General features: G+C 43.6%; 2 long non-coding RNA genes across 3 annotated transcripts; one reads left to right on the top strand and one right to left on the bottom strand.

Annotated features, from left to right (window-relative positions):
- Positions 1-611: 611 nt before the first annotated feature.
- On the top strand, positions 612-3,412 carry LOC128428770 (uncharacterized). Of its 2 annotated transcripts, XR_008333829.1 has the most exons (6): positions 612-716; positions 1,125-1,307; positions 1,927-2,013; positions 2,141-2,205; positions 2,774-2,921; positions 3,154-3,412. It is a non-coding gene; the product is annotated as an uncharacterized LOC128428770 (long non-coding RNA). The 2 variants fall into 2 exon arrangements; XR_008333828.1 differs by lacking the exon at positions 2,141-2,205.
- Positions 3,413-6,242: 2,830 nt separating this feature from the next.
- Positions 6,243-7,641, bottom strand: LOC128428775 (uncharacterized). Its single transcript, XR_008333832.1, has 2 exons — positions 7,540-7,641; positions 6,243-7,131 (listed from the first exon to the last, which is right to left on the bottom strand). It is a non-coding gene; the product is annotated as an uncharacterized LOC128428775 (long non-coding RNA).
- Positions 7,642-21,111: the final 13,470 nt, after the last annotated feature.

Below are 21,111 nucleotides of genomic sequence, written 5' to 3'. Positions count from 1 at the left end.
CAACCCAGTCTCATCAGAAAATGTTCAATGGTAACGTCGGTCCAAGTGGACCGACGTTACCATCTCACAATCTGGCCTCTCAGATTGTGAGATGGTAACATTTAGTCCTCCCATTGTTTTGCATTGGCGTGTTCTCACGTCACGTGACTCTCAAGCTCCCGTCTGCGGAGAGGAAAACATGGCGGAGATTCCTTGTTTTTTCAGATAAAAATATAATTTTGTAACTTAGTTTGGGCATAAAAATACATTCTGACACCATTTCTAGCGAGAAATGTGGTCTTTGCTTCCACAGTCTTCAGCCAGTTCGTGCTTATGATAAATATTTTAATAGTTATCACGCATGTTTTTATCGTTGCTATGATGGTTGCCATGGCACCACGGGCGCAGCTTGGTGTTTAAATCACAGTCCCTGCGTGGTGTCCTTCAGTGATCGTGAATGTTATGCATGTTATATAATAGTAATATTTGAGGCTAGATTACATCTCTAATGAGAAGGATCATGCGAGTCTGTTTATACCGAGGCCGGCCCGAGTGCGCGACCGGCCCGAGCGGCGCGAGCCGAGCGGCCCGAGTGCGCGAGCGGACCGAGTGCGCGAGCGGACATGACGTGTGGCTGTCGTAAAAACCCTATTTGTAAACAACCAGCCCTTTAACTCGGGGCTGCGTCATAAACACGGCGCGCTTGGAAGACCACGATGTCATCTTCCTTCTGTCAGGTAAGTAGTTTATTGTTTTTAAAGATCGTTACGATCTAGGTTTACAGTCCGAGTGCGGAGAGAGTCCGTCAATCCACACTATGGACGCTGTTCATCAGCTAATACGCCATTGTTAGCCACATGCTTCAGCCCACGGTAGCCTGTGCTACCTGGGAGGTGAATACATGGTTGTTGAAAGCAGTTCAAGACGCTTAGCTCATCATTGAGGGACGCTACAATATAAATATAAACATGAATTTGATTTATGAATGCTTTAGATTAATAAGGAGTGTATTTGTCTACCATTACTCCACAATATCAGGTCAATTTGGTTTAATGTATAGTATGCACTATGACAATAATGTTTCCATGTTATGGAGTTGCGATTCATTTTATAAAACAATTGCTATGTTCTGTTTTTTAATCAAGGAGGATCCAAGTGAAGCTACAGGAGTTTCATTAACGTCAACAACTTGGACCAAACAGTTTGTTTTGCTTGATGAAGAGCAGGAAGGGCAGCCTGGAGAGAAAGAGAAGCCGGGTTGAGCCCACTACCATCATCCACGTACCACGAGGAAGATGAGGGAGAGAAATGATCCTACCATTAAAGAGGTACTTTTAAGTTACATACCAGAAAAAACATTTTATATAATTTGCCAAATATACATTTTTATTAAATCCCCAAAGTACACTTGCTGAAATACAAGTTAATATCACACTGAAAGAATTTTGATCAATCATGCTTCCCTGCTGTGATTGTTTAACTAGGAAAACAACTTTTTCCACAGGAAGGCAAGTAAATTTAAGGAATACATGTGCAAAGTTTTCCTCTGTTATGTATAATGATGACCCCCATCAAACATAATGTTAGCAATATTTACACCTTTTAATTTATACTGTTTATTTCTGTCTACATGTGTGAATTTGCCTTCATTAGTTTCAGAAAAGAGCGATGATGTATCGGTCAGTGGGCGGCAGCACGAGACTCCGCAAACTAGTCTGTAAGCAAAGCAGACGAAGGCATCGAGGTTGCGGCCTGCCATCATTGTTATTTTGCTTAAGGGACTGAATATGTTTCATGTAGAAATATTAGCATTTCCCTTATATCTACCAAAACTGCTTGTTTCACAGACTGCAGTTTTGTTTTGATCCGATGTGGTGTGCAAATACAACCGTATCTGCAATGGGTTGTGGGGCATTAACATTTGTAACTCTAATTTTGTTTTGACAGACTGTGAAAAGAACGTTGAGAACATCACCACTCTACAGGAAGACACAGTCCAGTAATGGGTGTCAGAAGTTCAGTAGTGAACGACAGGTACTGTGGAAAAATATGTGTCATTGTTGTACAATGTCCTTTGACTCTGTTTAAACAAGGTTAACACAAAAAGGTTTGATTGTAAACTGATATCGGTAGGAATTCATGTTATTCTCCTCGTCAAAAGAAACAAACAATCCAAATTACCTGCAGAAAGCCCTTGATGGACGCTTCAGCTGCATCGTCAGACTGGTGAGACAGCAAGATGCCAACTTTAATGCCAATTTATTTGTGTAACATTCTGTGACCAAATGTATAGATAACTTTTTGTAGATTGTAAAAATAGATAACCCATTTATTACAAAAAAACTACACTAGAATTATCGCACTGCGTTGTATGACTCCGCTAACCAGAGCAGTGTCCGTCTACATATTTCTACATATTTTCTCTCATATAAATGACACTGTATCTCTTGACAACTGAAACCATAAGATGAGGTCAGTGTGGCCTTGACCTTTTTACTTTAAGACAAATACAAAGTTAGACAATCCGAAAACATGCAGTTATGCCTCCGGCGACTCGCTATTGCAGAGGCATTAAAACCGTAGTGTAGTAGATTGGATATTATTGGTGTTACATTGGACATCTTGTATGGGTACACCAAAAAATATATTTGGTTTCACATTCTAGATGGCAATAAGCAGAGTCATCAACTCAGGAAAAATATTTCTGTAGAAAAGAAAGCCTTGTATGTGTGTATGTATACATACACACAAACGCACAATTGAGACGTTTTTGTCTTTTATCATATATTCTCAGGCAGTACTGATGCATTTACTGAGACGGGACGTGAGGGCCTACTCTGCGTGCTCAGAGTTCAAGCCCAGCAGGCTGCAGCGGGCCTGACATATTCTGGAACAGCAGCACAGTCTTTGGATGACTCCTCTGAAGATGAAAACATGGCGAGGTACTTCTCCACTGATGAAGAACTGTGAGGGCTGTGATTAGCTACACTCTCTTGCTACAATGCTACTCATGCTACTCCCTGGCAGCCTTAGGAAGGCATTAGCTTGCTGTGTGGTAGCTGTTAGCTTCAGCATTTTTAGTTTTTAGTGGCCTGTCTGACGTTTATGTTAAAAAAAAATCAGAGGGAACCATCTTCATAATTTAACACTATGGTTTGTTTGTGTGTCCTTCAGTTCTTCTCAAGAGAAGCAGTACAGGTGTGCCTCAGCTCCACGGTCCCTCCTGCAGCCTCCGCTCCTGATGCTAACCTCATGTCTCCATCACACCAAGCAGCAGACCTGGATTGACAGACCTTTCTCCAGAGCTGCCCCCTCCCTCTGAAACCCCCCTCTCCAAAACACTATTTGTGTAGTTTTTAAAGTATTTTTTGCATGAGAATTGTTGATCATAACATTTCCAGCAGATGCCTTAATATAATGTTTGTGCACAATAAATGACATTGATCATAACATAATGGTATTTCCTTGCACTTCTACACCATGATATTGTCAGATAAGATGCTGATTACATTAAAGCAGTGAATGCTCTGCTTTAAGCAACATAAACACACAATGATTCAATGGATCTGAAGTAGAATGGGCACATTACATTCTGTAGAGAATGCCTCAGTTATGGAAGTCAGAAAATAACTTTCTTTATCTGAGGTTCCAGTCATTTATAGTCACAGCAAAGCACACAGGTCTGGTTGTCTAAGTGGCGCCCATATCATATTGTTTAAGATGTGTAACATCAAGTTTGTGTTTCAGTGCAAAATTAGTCATTAGTCAAGAGTTCACCTTCTTCTTTACACTAAAATTAGGTGACCCAGATGTTTCACAATGCAATCTGATAAGGTCTTATGAGAAACATTCTTAACATTAAAGAAATCAACACAGAGGATAGCAATATCTGTTTGACTTTAATCTGTAGCTGATAATCAGCGGCCTGACTTATTCAAACACATTAATACTACAATGAATAAGGCAGGGGTTTTCCATCAGAAATCAACTATATCGTCACGTTATGTTTCTCTTGAGCACATGGAAATTACCTTCAGCTTCCACTTACTGTCACCTGAACCATACTGTTATTTCTGTATCTACAGTGACTTTTAGGAAAACATATACTAGAGGGCAATGTATAAACATTAATACATCTTATTTATATAGAGCTTTTCAAGAAGTGCAAGTACTAAACTGAGGGAAAGCTAATACAAACAATATATATATATCTTATTTCCATGTGCCAGGACAGCCTCACACTTGGATATAAACCAATTTTAGAATACATTTGCTTATACTGGAGATCTTTTAAATTAATGTCCCAGAAATGATTTCTGATGGAAAACCCCTGCCTTATTCATTGTAGTATTAATGTGTTTGAATAAGTCAGGCCGCTGATTATCAGCTACGGATTAAAGTCAAACAGATATTGCTATCCTCTGTGTTGATTTCTTTAATGTTAAGAATGTTTCTCATAAGACCTTATCAGATTGCATTGTGAAACATCTGGGTCACCTAATTTTAGTGTAAAGAAGAAGGTGAACTCTTGACTAATGACTAATTTTGCACTGAAACACAAACTTGATGTTACACATCTTAAACAATATGATATGGGCGCCACTTAGACAACCAGACCTGTGTGCTTTGCTGTGACTATAAATGACTGGAACCTCAGATAAAGAAAGTTATTTTCTGACTTCCATAACTGAGGCATTCTCTACAGAATGTAATGTGCCCATTCTACTTCAGATCCATTGAATCATTGTGTGTTTATGTTGCTTAAAGCAGAGCATTCACTGCTTTAATGTAATCAGCATCTTATCTGACAATATCATGGTGTAGAAGTGCAAGGAAATACCATTATGTTATGATCAATGTCATTTATTGTGCACAAACATTATATTAAGGCATCTGCTGGAAATGTTATGATCAACAATTCTCATGCAAAAAATACTTTAAAAACTACACAAATAGTGTTTTGGAGAGGGGGGTTTCAGAGGGAGGGGGCAGCTCTGGAGAAAGGTCTGTCAATCCAGGTCTGCTGCTTGGTGTGATGGAGACATGAGGTTAGCATCAGGAGCGGAGGCTGCAGGAGGGACCGTGGAGCTGAGGCACACCTGTACTGCTTCTCTTGAGAAGAACTGAAGGACACACAAACAAACCATAGTGTTAAATTATGAAGATGGTTCCCTCTGATTTTTTTTTAACATAAACGTCAGACAGGCCACTAAAAACTAAAAATGCTGAAGCTAACAGCTACCACACAGCAAGCTAATGCCTTCCTAAGGCTGCCAGGGAGTAGCATGAGTAGCATTGTAGCAAGAGAGTGTAGCTAATCACAGCCCTCACAGTTCTTCATCAGTGGAGAAGTACCTCGCCATGTTTTCATCTTCAGAGGAGTCATCCAAAGACTGTGCTGCTGTTCCAGAATATGTCAGGCCCGCTGCAGCCTGCTGGGCTTGAACTCTGAGCACGCAGAGTAGGCCCTCACGTCCCGTCTCAGTAAATGCATCAGTACTGCCTGAGAATATATGATAAAAGACAAAAACGTCTCAATTGTGCGTTTGTGTGTATGTATACATACACACATACAAGGCTTTCTTTTCTACAGAAATATTTTTCCTGAGTTGATGACTCTGCTTATTGCCATCTAGAATGTGAAACCAAATATATTTTTTGGTGTACCCATACAAGATGTCCAATGTAACACCAATAAAATCCAATCTACTACACTACGGTTTTAATGCCTCTGCAATAGCGAGTCGCCGGAGGCATAACTGCATGTTTTCGGATTGTCTAACTTTGTATTTGTCTTAAAGTAAAAAGGTCAAGGCCACACTGACCTCATCTTATGGTTTCAGTTGTCAAGAGATACAGTGTCATTTATATGAGAGAAAATATGTAGAAATATGTAGACGGACACTGCTCTGGTTAGCGGAGTCATACAACGCAGTGCGATAATTCTAGTGTAGTTTTTTTGTAATAAATGGGTTATCTATTTTTACAATCTACAAAAAGTTATCTATACATTTGGTCACAGAATGTTACACAAATAAATTGGCATTAAAGTTGGCATCTTGCTGTCTCACCAGTCTGACGATGCAGCTGAAGCGTCCATCAAGGGCTTTCTGCAGGTAATTTGGATTGTTTGTTTCTTTTGACGAGGAGAATAACATGAATTCATACCGATATCAGTTTACAATCAAACCTTTTTGTGTTGACCTTGTTTAAACAGAGTCAAAGGACATTGTACAACAATGACACATATTTTTCCACAGTACCTGTCGTTCACTACTGAACTTCTGACACCCATTACTGGACTGTGTCTTCCTGTAGAGTGGTGATGTTCTCAACGTTCTTTTCACAGTCTGTCAAAACAAAATTAGAGTTACAAATGTTAATGCCCCACAACCCATTGCAGATACGGTTGTATTTGCACACCACATCGGATCAAAACAAAACTGCAGTCTGTGAAACAAGCAGTTTTGGTAGATATAAGGGAAATGCTAATATTTCTACATGAAACATATTCAGTCCCTTAAGCAAAATAACAATGATGGCAGGCCGCAACCTCGATGCCTTCGTCTGCTTTGCTTACAGACTAGTTTGCGGAGTCTCGTGCTGCCGCCCACTGACCGATACATCATCGCTCTTTTCTGAAACTAATGAAGGCAAATTCACACATGTAGACAGAAATAAACAGTATAAATTAAAAGGTGTAAATATTGCTAACATTATGTTTGATGGGGGTCATCATTATACATAACAGAGGAAAACTTTGCACATGTATTCCTTAAATTGACTTGCCTTCCTGTGGAAAAAGTTGTTTTCCTAGTTAAACAATCACAGCAGGGAAGCATGATTGATCAAAATTCTTTCAGTGTGATATTAACTTGTATTTCAGCAAGTGTACTTTGGGGATTTAATAAAAATGTATATTTGGCAAATTATATAAAATGTTTTTTCTGGTATGTAACTTAAAAGTACCTCTTTAATGGTAGGATCATTTCTCTCCCTCATCTTCCTCGTGGTACGTGGATGATGGTAGTGGGCTCAACCCGGCTTCTCTTTCTCTCCAGGCTGCCCTTCCTGCTCTTCATCAAGCAAAACAAACTGTTTGGTCCAAGTTGTTGACGTTAATGAAACTCCTGTAGCTTCACTTGGATCCTCCTTGATTAAAAAACAGAACATAGCAATTGTTTTATAAAATGAATCGCAACTCCATAACATGGAAACATTATTGTCATAGTGCATACTATACATTAAACCAAATTGACCTGATATTGTGGAGTAATGGTAGACAAATACACTCCTTATTAATCTAAAGCATTCATAAATCAAATTCATGTTTATATTTATATTGTAGCGTCCCTCAATGATGAGCTAAGCGTCTTGAACTGCTTTCAACAACCATGTATTCACCTCCCAGGTAGCACAGGCTACCGTGGGCTGAAGCATGTGGCTAACAATGGCGTATTAGCTGATGAACAGCGTCCATAGTGTGGATTGACGGACTCTCTCCGCACTCGGACTGTAAACCTAGATCGTAACGATCTTTAAAAACAATAAACTACTTACCTGACAGAAGGAAGATGACATCGTGGTCTTCCAAGCGCGCCGTGTTTATGACGCAGCCCCGAGTTAAAGGGCTGGTTGTTTACAAATAGGGTTTTTACGACAGCCACACGTCATGTCCGCTCGCGCACTCGGTCCGCTCGCGCACTCGGGCCGCTCGGCTCGCGCACTCGGGCCGGTCGCGCACTCGGGCCGGCCTCGGTATAAACAGACTCGCATGATCCTTCTCATTAGAGATGTAATCTAGCCTCAAATATTACTATTATATAACATGAATAACATTCACGATCACTGAAGGACACTACGCAGGGACTGTGATTTAAACACCAAGCTGCGCCCGTGGTGCCATGGCAACCATCATAGCAACGATAAAAACATGCGTGATAACTATTAAAATATTTATCATAAGCACGAACTGGCTGAAGACTGTGGAAGCAAAGACCACATTTCTCGCTAGAAATGGTGTCAGAATGTATTTTTATGCCCAAACTAAGTTACAAAATTATATTTTTATCTGAAAAAACAAGGAATCTCCGCCATGTTTTCCTCTCCGCAGACGGGAGCTTGAGAGTCACGTGACGTGAGAACACGCCAATGCAAAACAATGGGAGGACTAAATGTTACCATCTCACAATCTGAGAGGCCAGATTGTGAGATGGTAACGTCGGTCCAAGTGGACCAACGTTGCCATTGAACATTTTCTGATGAGACTGGGTTGGTTGAGAGTAGGAGGCCGCCTGAGAAAAGCATCCATGCCTGAAACAGTAAAACATCCAATAATTCTGTCTAAAGATCAATACATATCCAAACTTATCTTACAACATATTCACAAGCAAGTGGGTCACGCTGGACGTAATCATATGATATCTACACTTCGAAAAACCTACTGGATAACAAATGCAAACTCAGCCTGCAGGAAAATCATTGCTGATTGTGTTACCTGTCGTCGTCTTCAAGGGAGAGTTGGAGAACAGAAAATGTCTGACCTTCCAGCTGAAAGACTCCTGCCAGACTTGCCACCGTTTACTAATACAGGCGTGGATTATTTCGGCCCTATTGACATCAAAAGAGGTCGCAGCATGGTCAAAAGGTATGGCGTAATCTTCACATGCATGACCAGCCGGGCAGTACACCTTGAAGCAGCCCACTCACTGACAACAGATTCATGCATAAATGCCATCCGACGGTTCATGTGTCGACGTGGGCAAATCTCCAACCTCAGGTCAGACAACGGCACCAATTTTGTTGGAGCTGAAAGAGAGCTAAGGGAAGCTCTTAGAGCCCTGGATCACAACAAAATTCAAAGTGCTTTGGCAAAAAGAGGAATAGCATGGACATTCAACCCTCCTGCTGGATCTCACTACGGCGGAACATGGGAGCGGATCATTCGCCTCATAAGAAAGGTGCTGTATTCCATTGTCAAACAGCAAACCATGGATGATGAGAGCTTTTGCACTATTCTTTGTGAAATTGAAGCCATTCTCAACAGTCGCCCAATAACCAAACTATCCGATGACCCTAATGACCTGGAAACACTTACACCCAACCACATTCTTCTGTTGAAGGCCAAACCCCTTCTTCCTCCTGGACTTTTTGATGATAGTGATATATACATCAAACGAAGATGGAGACAGGTACAGTATCTGTCAGATTTATTTTGGAAGCGGTGGGTAAGGGAGTATCTTCCACTGCTCCAAGAAAGACAAAAGTGGACAAAGCCACGAAGGAATTTTTCTGTGGACGACGTTGTTGTTATCATGGACCCTTCTGCTCCAAGAAGTTCATGGCTGATGGGTAAAGTGACCAAAACCTTTCCAGACAGGAGAGGTGTTGTCCGGTCAGTTCAGCTGAAGACCAAGACAGGCTTTCTGGAGAGGCCTGTCACCAAGCTCTGCATGCTATTGGAGACATAAAGATTGTTATTAAAGACTGATTTATGGATTGACTTATGAAAGAAAGAAGATTTGATTTATGGACACCGACTTCTGAAAGAAGAAGAAGAAGATTTGCACACACACACACTCTTTTTGGCTCCTTTTTGAAATATGTTTATATAATTGTAGTGCACACCAACACAATTATGGGGCCGGTGTGTAGGAGCCATTTTTTATGTTGTGTAGGTATTTACTTTTCCACAAGGGTGCAGTATTGTTTCTGTTCCTTTCTTTTACCCCAGAATCTGCCCCAGCTGTTAGAGATCAGGAGAGCTGATTAGTTTGAGTTGAGTGGTGGTGGGAGAGACACAGTTTTTACACGACAGCCAGAGAATCAATAGAAGCTTTTTGTTTGTCAACTTGCCTTATTCTTTTTGTTGAAATAAACGGGAACCTCACCCAAAGACATCATAACCTTCGCAACCTTTCTTTTTTATTCACTCTGGAATCGAGTTAAGAACCATCCCAAACCACCATCAGGTGACAAGTTTTGTTTTTTGAATAGTCACCACAATGGCAATGTGCAATATGGTTGACTAGTACTGTGAAATTCGGGTTTAATGAATTAATTATTGGTGAGTTATTGGCTCCATAAACGAGAAGCCCTATTTTGTCATTTGGTTGTATTATTTCGTTTGCAGTGATTCTTAAAGTGTGCTATGGTTGTTTAATGCTAGATATTTCAACTTTGTTGAATGGGGTCTGGAGCCTTTAACTTCCCCCTTTTTAATCAGTTATTTGTATCAAGTCCAGGCCACTACTTCCACCTTTGCGCATGATCCAGTGCTGTTTGATCAGTCTTTTAAAATAAGTGATCTCCTGTGCGCTCTGCGCTCTCTGCACTCTCTGCGGGCTCTGCGCGCGCTCTTCCCTGAACCCTCGCTTCCTCCTCATCCTTCCATTTGCATGCACACATCGTGCAGAACCCCGCACCGGTGTCACAGCATTATTTATCCATTTAGAGCATCGGACCGATTCCCTCACATCAGTGGATCCTTGCCTCCACTCTGGGATATTATTTGGAAAGTTTCTTAATTTTTATGTAAGTGATCTCCTGTGCGCTCTGTGCTCTGCAAGCTCTGCACTCTCTGTGCGCTCTGCTCTCTGAGCTCTGCGCACTGTGAACGCTCTGCGCTCCCTGCGCTCTGGGTCGCTATGTGCGCCTGATGGCTCAGTCACGTTCACTGCAGTGAATTATTGATACACGCACAGTGTTAGAAGATATTATTAAAACCTGTTAATGACTTGGCTCCGTAACTCTGCGGTTAAATCTAATCTGAACGTAATTTGCTGTCAGTTGTTTCATATATTTTTTTATTAAAAGGCTCGTGGGGAACAGATATGTTGCGCGAGCAAAACTGATCTGTTGGTTTTAATGTAAATGATGAAGTGGATCAATAATCTGGCTTCAGTTCACCACCTCAAGTCTGCGTGCCCACTTTCCCGTCTCCAAAACATTTTTACGCATGGGTCACAGTTTGCGTGGAAATACGCAAATTCTCCCGTCAACTTTGTTTTGATAAATCCCAACGTTTGCGTAGGATTCTTAAAGTGGGCTATGTTTGTTTAATGCATGGTATTTTAACTTTGTTGAATTGGGTCTGGAGCCTTTAACTTCTCCCTTTTTAATCTGTTATTTGTAACAAGTCCAGGCCAGTACTTCAACCGTTGCACATGATCCAGTGCTGTTTGATCAGTCTTTTAAAATAATTTGCACGTATTAAATAAATTGTATATTTCTGAAATCACAGCCTCCCGTCGTGTTTATTCTGGATATGTGTGGTGAACCCAATTGACATTCAACTGTCACCCTAAACCAGGGGTCAGCAATTTGCGGCTCCGGAGCCGCATGCGGCTCTTCAGCCCCTCTTTCCAAATAATATCTCAGAGTGGAGGCAAGGATCCACTGATGTGAGGGAATCGGTCCGATGCTCTAAATGGATAAATACTGCCGTGACACCGATGCGGGTTCTGCACGATGTGTGCATGCGAATGGAAGGATGAGGAGGAAGCGAGGGTTCAGCAATTCCTGATCTCACACATTGTGTTATCCACAGCAGCAGTGGCAGAGTATCAGTGTATTTTCTTTATTAGTGACATCACTGCTGTCCCATAAAGTCGCTCTTCACCTCCACCTCACTAACAAACACCTCGATGTCGGTGTCAGAGAGTTTCACTTCCTCTTCACATCGCTTGATGCCGTGCCTCCTTCAGGACTCACGGTGGAAACCCATTGGTCAGTTTCATAATTTAATATTCGAACTATAACCGCCAGGTATGCCAGCTTTGCACACCACTCATCAGCGCTCATGTCCGCTGGTGGGAGTGTGCTCACCCGTGTGTGTGCGCAATGGGATGGAACTCCGCCGTGCGCGATACAGAAAGCAGAGGAGAAATCTAAAAGAGTGTCCATGTGGCGGGGGGGCGTGGCCGTGGCGAAAAAAATTAAAAGAGGGGGTACGTGCGCCGGAGCGTCCTCCTGACCTCTTGTCCAGTCGTGCGATAGACCCACACTGCCTTTGCGATGGACCGGTAGATCTCTCCCGGCACACTGGTTGAAAATTACTGATTTAAGATTTGCGCCGCCCGCCGGCACAGTTTTTTTATTAATTTAAATCAAATAAAATGTTTACTTTTTATTTAGGATGTGCACCTCCCGCAGGATGTGAGCCGCAGTTTGTGCGCCGCAGGATGGGAGCGCCCATATTTTTTTATTAATTTGATTTAATTTAATTTTTAAAAAAAATATTTAGGATGTGCGCCTCCCGCAGGATATGCGCCGCAAGATATGCGCGCCCATTTTTTTTTTATTAATTTGATTTAATTTGATTTAAAAAAAAAAAAGTTTTATAATTAAATATGTTTTTTATTTATGTGCGCCTCCCGCAGGATGTGCGCCGCAGGATATGCGCCGCAGGATGTGTGCCACAGGATGTGCGCCGTAGGATGTGAGCTGCAGGATGTGCCGGCGAAGTTTTTTTATTAATTTGATTTAATAAAAAAAAAATTTTTATAATTAAATATGTTTTTTATTTATGTGCGCCGGCCGCAGGATGTGCAGAGCACCCCGGCGCAGAGCCGGGGTGCATGAAGACACTTCAGCGAGGGTTCAGCAATTTCTGATCTCACACATTGTGTTATCCACAGCAGCAGTGGCAGAGTATCAGTGTATTTTCTTTATTAGTGACATCACTGCTGTCCCATAAAGTCGCTCTTCACCTCCACCTCACTAACAAACACCTCGATGTCGGTGTCAGAGAGTTTCACTTCCTCTTCACATCGCTTGATGCCGTGCCTCCTTCAGGACTCACGGTGGAAACCCATTGGTCAGCTTCATAATTTAATATTCGAACTATAACAGCCAGGTATGCCAGCTTTGCACACCACTCATCAGCGCTCATGTCCGCTGGTGGGAGTGTGCTGACCTGTGTGTGTGCGCATCGGGATGGAACTCCGCCGTGCGCGATACAGAAAGCAGAGGAGAAATCTAAACGCGTGACCATGTGGCGGGGGGCGTGACCGTGGCGAAAAAAATTAAAAGAGGGGGTACGTGCACCGGACCGTCCTCCTGACCTCTTGTCAAGTCGTGCGATCGACCCACACTGCCTTTGCGATGGACCGGTAGATCTCTCGCGGCACACTGGTTGAAAATTACTGATTTAAGATGCGTGCCGCCCGCCGGCCCAGTTTTTTTATTAATTTAAATCAAATAAAATGTTTACTTTTTTATTTAGGATGTGCACCTCCCGCAGGATGTGAGCCGCCCGCAGGATGTGTGCCGCAGGATGTGAGCCGCAGTTTGTGCGCCGCAGGATGGGAGCGCCCATTATTTTTTATTAATTTGATTTAATTTAATTTAAAAAAAAATGATTTAGTATGTGTGCCTCCAGCAGGATGTGGGCCGCAGGATATGCGCCGCAGGATGTGCGTGGTAGGATGTGCGCCGCCGGATGTGCCTGCGCAGTTTTTTTATTAATTTGATTTAATAAAAAAAAAAGTTTTATAATTAAATATGTTTTTTATTTATGTGCGCCTCCCGCAGGATGTGCGCCGCAGGATATGCGCCGCAGGATGTGTGCCACAGGATGTGCGCCGTAGGATGTGAGCTGCAGGATGTGCCGGCGCAGTTTTTTTATTAATTTGATTTAATAAAAAAAAAAGTTTTATAATTAAATATGTTTTTTATTTATGTGCGCCGGCCGCAGGATGTGCAGAGCACCCCGGCGCAGAGCCGGGGTGCATGAAGACACTTCAGCGAGGGTTCAGCAATTTCTGATCTCACACATTGTGTTATCCACAGCAGCAGTGGCAGAGTATCAGTGTATTTTCTTTATTAGTGACATCACTGCTGTCCCATAAAGTCGCTCTTCACCTCCACCTCACTAACAAACACCTCGATGTCGGTGTCAGAGAGTTTCACTTCCTCTTCACATCGCTTGATGCCGTGCCTCCTTCAGGACTCACGGTGGAAACCCATTGGTCAGTTTCATAATTTAATATTCGAACTATAACAGCCAGGTATGCCAGCTTTGCACACCACTCATCAGCGCTCATGTCCGCTGGTGGGAGTGTGCTCACCCGTGTGTGTGCGCAATGGGATGGAACTCCGCCGTGCGCGATACAGAAAGCAGAGGAGAAATCTAAACGAGTGTCCATGTGGCGGGGGGGCGTGGCCGTGGCGAAAAAAATTAAAAGAGGGGGTACGTGCGCCGGAGCGTCCTCCTGACCTCTTTTCCAGTCGTGCGATAGACCCACACTGCCTTTGCGATGGACCGGTAGATCTCTCCCGGCACACTGGTTGAAAATTACTGATTTAAGATTTGCGCCGCCCGCCGGCACAGTTTTTTTATTAATTTAAATCAAATAAAATGTTTACTTTTTAATTAGGATGTGCACCTCCCGCAGGATGTGAGCCGCAGTTTGTGCGCCGCAGGATGGGAGCGCCCATATTTTTTTATTAATTTGATTTAATTTAATTTTTTTTAAAAATATTTAGGATGTGCGCCTCCCGCAGGATATGCGCCGCAAGATATGCGCGCCCATTTTTTTTTTATTAATTTGATTTAATTTGATTTAAAAAAAAAAAAGTTTTATAATTAAATATGTTTTTTTATTTATGTGCGCCTCCCGCAAGATGTGCGCCGCAGGATATGCGCCGCAGGATGTGTGCCACAGGATGTGCGCCGTAGGATGTGAGCTGCAGGATGTGCCGGCGCAGTTTTTTTATTAATTTGATTTAATAAAAAAAAAAGTTTTACAATTAAATATGTTTTTTATTTATGTGCGCCGGCCGCAGGATGTGCAGAGCACCCCGGCGCAGAGCCGGGGTGCATGAAGACACTTCAGCGAGGGTTCAGCAATTTCTGATCTCACACATTGTGTTATCCACAGCAGCAGTGGCAGAGCCCTGCGCGCGCTCTTCGCTGAACCCTCGCTTCCTCCTCATCCATCCATTTGCATGCACACATCGTGCAGAACCCCGCACCGGTGTCACAGCAGTATTTATCCATTTAGAGCGTCGGACCGATTCCCTCACATCAGTGGATCATTGCCTCCACTCTTGGATATTATTTGGAAAGTTTCTTAATTTTTATGTAAGTGATCTCCTGTGCGCTCTGTGCTCTGCAAGCTCTGCGCTCTCTTTGCGCTCTGCTCTCTGAGCTCTACGCACTCTGAACGCTCTGCGCTCCTTGCGCTCTGGGTCGCTCTGTGCGCCTGATGGCTCAGTCACGTTCACTGCAGTGAATTATTGATACACGCACAGTGTTAGAAGATATTATTAAAACCTGTTAATGACTCGGCTCCGTAACTCTGCGGTTAAATCTAATCTGAACTTAATTTGCTGTCAGTTGTTTCATATATTTTTTTATTAAAAGGCTCGTGGGGAACATATGTTGCGCGAGCAAAACTGATCTGTTGGTTTTAATGTAAATGATGAAGTGGATCAATAATCAGGCTTCAGTTCACCACCTCAAGTCTGCGTGCCCACTTTCCCGTCTCCAAAACATTTTTACGCATGGGTCACAGTTTGCGTGGAAATACGCAAATTCTCCCGTCAACTTTGTTTTGATAAATCCCAACGTTTGCGTAGGATTCTTAAAGTGGGCTATGTTTGTTTAATGCATGGTATTTTAACTTTGTTGAATTGGGTCTGGAGCCTTTAACTTCTCCCTTTTTAATCTGTTATTTGTAACAAGTCCAGGCCAGTACTTCAACCGTTGCACATGATCCAGTGCTGTTTGATCAGTCTTTTAAAATAATTTGCACGTATTAAATAAATTGTATATTTCTGAAATCACAGCCTCCCGTCGTGTTTATTCTGGATATGTGTGGTGAACCCAATTGACATTCAACTGTCACCCTAAACCAGGGGTCAGCAATTTGCGGCTCCGGAGCCGCATGCGGCTCTTCAGCCCCTCTTTCCAAATAATATCTCAGAGTGGAGGCAAGGATCCACTGATGTGAGGGAATCGGTCCGATGCTCTAAATGGATAAATACTGCCGTGACACCGATGCGGGTTCTGCACGATGTGTGCATGCGAATGGAAGGATGAGGAGGAAGCGAGGGTTCAGCAATTCCTGATCTCACACATTGTGTTATCCACAGCAGCAGTGGCAGAGTATCAGTTTATTTTCTTTATTAGTGACATCACTGCTGTCCCATAAAGTCGCTCTTCACCTCCACCTCACTAACAAACACCTCGATGTCGGTGTCAGAGAGTTTCACTTCCTCTTCACATCGCTTGATGCCGTGCCTCCTTCAGGACTCACGGTGGAAACCCATTGGTCAGTTTCATAATTTAATATTCGAACTATAACCGCCAGGTATGCCAGCTTTGCACACCACTCATCAGCGCTCATGTCCGCTGGTGGGAGTGTGCTCACCCGTGTGTGTGCGCAATGGGATGGAACTCCGCCGTGCGCGATACAGAAAGCAGAGGAGAAATCTAAACGAGTGTCCATGTGGCGGGGGGGCGTGGCCGTGGCGAAAAAAATTAAAAGAGGGGGTACGTGCGCCGGAGCGTCCTCCTGACCTCTTGTCCAGTGGTGCGATAGACCCACACTGCCTTTGCGATGGACCGGTAGATCTCTCCCGGCACACTGGTTGAAAATTACTGATTTAAGATTTGCGCCGCCCGCCGGCACAGTTTTTTTATTAATTTAAATCAAATAAAATGTTTACTTTTTATTTAGGATGTGCACCTCCCGCAGGATGTGAGCCGCAGTTTGTGCGCCGCAGGATGGGAGCGCCCATATTTTTTTATTAATTTGATTTAATTTAATTTTAAAAAAAAATATTTAGGATGTGCGCCTCCCGCAGGATATGCGCCGCAAGATATGCGCGCCCATTTTTTTTTTTATTAATTTGATTTAATTTGATTTAAAAAAAAAAAAGTTTTATAATTAAATATGTTTTTTATTTATGTGCGCCTCCCGCAGGATGTGCGCCGCAGGATATGCGCCGCAGGATGTGTGCCACAGGATGTGCGCCGTAGGATGTGAGCTGCAGGATGTGCCGGCGCAGTTTTTTTATTAATTTGATTTAATAAAAAAAAATTTTTTATAATTAAATATGTTTTTTATTTATGTGAGCCGGCCGCAGGATGTGCAGAGCACCCCGGCGCAGAGCCGGGGTGCATGAAGACACTTCAGCGAGGGTTCAGCAATTTCTGATCTCACACATTGTGTTATCCACAGCAGCAGTGTCAGAGTATCAGTGTATTTTCTTTATTAGTGACATCACTGCTGTCCCATAAAGTCGCTCTTCACCTCCACCTCACTAACAAACACCTCGATGTCGGTGTCAGAGAGTTTCACTTCCTCTTCACATCGCTTGATGCCGTGCCTCCTTCAGGACTCACGGTGGAAACCCATTGGTCAGCTTCATAATTTAATTTTCGAACTATAACAGCCAGGTATGCCAGCTTTGCACACCACTCATCAGCGCTCATGTCCGCTGGTGGGAGTGTGCTGACCTGTGTGTGTGCGCATCGGGATGGAACTCCGCCGTGCGCGATACAGAAAGCAGAGGAGAAATCTAAACGCGTGACCATGTGGCGGGGGGCGTGACCGTGGCGAAAAAAATTAAAAGAGGGGGTACGTGCGCCGGACCGTCCTCCTGACCTCTTGTCAAGTCGTGCGATCGACCCACACTGCCTTTGCGATGGACCGGTAGATCTCTCGCGGCACACTGGTTGAAAATTACTGATTTAAGATGCGTGCCGCCCGCCGGCCCAGTTTTTTTATTAATTTAAATCAAATAAAATGTTTACTTTTTTATTTAGGATGTGCACCTCCCGCAGGATGTGAGCCGCCCGCAGGATGTGTGCCGCAGGATGTGAGCCGCAGTTTGTGCGCCGCAGGATGGGAGCGCCCATTATTTTTTATTAATTTGATTTAATTTAATTTAAAAAAAAATGATTTAGTATGTGCGCCTCCAGCAGGATGTGGGCCGCAGGATATGCGCCGCAGGATGTGCGTGGTAGGATGTGCGCCGCCGGATGTGCCTGCGCAGTTTTTTTATTAATTTGATTTAATAAAAAAAAAAGTTTTATAATTAAATATGTTTTTTATTTATGTGCGCCGGCCGCAGGATGTGCAGAGCACCCCGGCGCAGAGCCGGGGTGCATGAAGACACTTCAGCGAGGGTTCAGCAATTTCTGATCTCACACATTGTGTTATCCACAGCAGCAGTGGCAGAGCCCTGCGCGCGCTCTTCGCTGAACCCTCGCTTCCTCCTCATCCATCCATTTGCATGCACACATCGTGCAGAACCCCGCACCGGTGTCACAGCAGTATTTATCCATTTAGAGCATCGGACCGATTCCCTCACATCAGTGGATCCTTGCCTCCACTCTTGGATATTATTTGGAAAGTTTCTTAATTTTTATGTAAGTGATCTCCTGTGCGCTCTGTGCTCTGCAAGCTCTGCGCTCTCTGTGCGCTCTGCTCTCTGAGCTCTGCGCACTGTGAACGCTCTGCGCTCCCTGCGCTCTGGGTCGCTATGTGCGCCTGATGGCTCAGTCACGTTCACTGCAGTGAATTATTGATACACGCACAGTGTTAGAAGATATTATTAAAACCTGTTAATGACTTGGCTCCGTAACTCTGCGGTTAAATCTAATCTGAACGTAATTTGCTGTCAGTTGTTTCATATATTTTTTTATTAAAAGGCTCGTGGGGAACAGATATGTTGCGCGAGCAAAACTGATCTGTTGGTTTTAATGTAAATGATGAAGTGGATCAATAATCTGGCTTCAGTTCACCACCTCAAGTCTGCGTGCCCACTTTCCCGTCTCCAAAACATTTTTACGCATGGGTCACAGTTTGCGTGGAAATACGCAAATTCTCCCGTCAACTTTGTTTTGATAAATCCCAACGTTTGCGTAGGATTCTTAAAGTGGGCTATGTTTGTTTAATGCATGGTATTTTAACTTTGTTGAATTGGGTCTGGAGCCTTTAACTTCTCCCTTTTTAATCTGTTATTTGTAACAAGTCCAGGCCAGTACTTCAACCGTTGCACATGATCCAGTGCTGTTTGATCAGTCTTTTAAAATAATTTGCACGTATTAAATAAATTGTATATTTCTGAAATCACAGCCTCCCATCCTGTTTATTCTGGATATGTGTGGTGAACCCAATTGACATTCAACTGTCACCCTAAACCAGGGGTCAGCAATTTGCGGCTCCGGAGCCGCATGCGGCTCTTCAGCCCCTCTTTCCAAATAATATCTCAGAGTGGAGGCAAGGATCCACTGATGTGAGGGAATCGGTCCGATGCTCTAAATGGATAAATACTGCCGTGACACCGATGCGGGTTCTGCACGATGTGTGCATGCGAATGGAAGGATGAGGAGGAAGCGAGGGTTCAGCAATTTCTGATCTCACACATTGTGTTATCCACAGCAGCAGTGGCAGAGTATCAGTGTATTTTCTTTATTAGTGACATCACTGCTGTCCCATAAAGTCGCTCTTCACCTCCACCTCACTAACAAACACCTCGATGTCGGTGTCAGAGAGTTTCACTTCCTCTTCACATCTCTTGATGCCGTGCCTCCTTCAGGACTCACGGTGGAAACCCATTGGTCAGTTTCATAATTTAATATTCGAACTATAACAGCCAGGTATGCCAGCTTTGCACACCACTCATCAGCGCTCATGTCCGCTGGTGGGAGTGTGCTCACCCGTGTGTGTGCGCAATGGGATGGAACTCCGCCGTGCGCGATACAGAAAGCAGAGGAGAAATCTAAACGAGTGTCCATGTGGCGGGGGGGCGTGGCCGTGGCGAAAAAAATTAAAAGAGGGGGTACGTGCGCCGGAGCGTCCTCCTGACCTCTTGTCCAGTCGTGCGATAGACCCACACTGCCTTTGCGATGGACCGGTAGATCTCTCCCGGCACACTGGTTGAAAATTACTGATTTAAGATTTGCGCCGCCCGCCGGCACAGTTTTTTTATTAATTTAAATCAAATAAAATGTTTACTTTTTATTTAGGATGTGCACCTCCCGCAGGATGTGAGCCGCAGTTTGTGCGCCGCAGGATGGGAGCGCCCATATTTTTTTATTAATTTGATTTAATTTAATTTTTAAAAAAAATATTTAGGATGTGCGCCTCCCGCAGGATATGCGCCGCAAGATATGCGCGCCCATTTTTTTTTTATTAATTTGATTTAATTTGATTTAAAAAAAAAAAAGTTTTATAATTAAATATGTTTTTTATTTATGTGCGCCTCCCGCAGGATGTGCGTCGCAGGATATGCGCCGCAGGATGTGAGCTGCAGGATGTGTGCCACAGGATGTTCGCCGTAGGATGTGAGCTGCAGGATGTGCCGGCGCAGTTTTTTTATTAATTTGATTTAATAAAAAAAAAAGTTTTAGAATTAAATATGTTTTTTATTTATGTGCGCCGGCCGCAGGATGTGCAGAGCATCCCGGCGCAGAGGCGGGGTGCATGAAGACACTTCAGCGAGGGTTCAGCAATTTCTGATCTCACACATTGTGTTATCCACAGCAGCAGTGGCAGAGTATCAGTGTATTTTCTTTATTAGTGACATCACTGCTGTCCCATAAAGTCGCTCTTCACCTCCACCTCACTAACAAACACCTCGATGTCGGTGTCAGAGAGTTTCACTTCCTCTTCACATCTCTTGATGCCGTGCCTCCTTCAGGACTCACGGTGGAAACCCATTGGTCAGTTTCATAATTTAATATTCGAACTATAACAGCCAGGTATGCCAGCTTTGCACACCACTCATCAGCGCTCATGTCCGCTGGTGGGAGTGTGCTCACCCGTGTGTGTGCGCAATGGGATGGAACTCCGCCGTGCGCGATACAGAAAGCAGAGGAGAAATCTAAACGAGTGTCCATGTGGCGGGGGGGCGTGGCCGTGGCGAAAAAAATTAAAAGAGGGGGTACGTGCGCCGGAGCGTCCTCCTGACCTCTTGTCCAGTCGTGCGATAGACCCACACTGCCTTTGCGATGGACCGGTAGATCTCTCCCGGCACACTGGTTGAAAATTACTGATTTAAGATTTGCGCCGCCCGCCGGCACAGTTTTTTTATTAATTTAAATCAAATAAAATGTTTACTTTTTATTTAGGATGTGCACCTCCCGCAGGATGTGAGCCGCAGTTTGTGCGCCGC

This window comes from Pleuronectes platessa, chromosome 22 (genome assembly GCF_947347685.1).
Source record: "Pleuronectes platessa chromosome 22, fPlePla1.1, whole genome shotgun sequence".
Lineage (NCBI taxonomy): Eukaryota > Metazoa > Chordata > Actinopteri > Pleuronectiformes > Pleuronectidae > Pleuronectes > Pleuronectes platessa.
The sequence above is the reverse complement of the archived record's forward strand: the minus strand, read 5'-3'. Positions and strand labels throughout refer to the sequence as shown.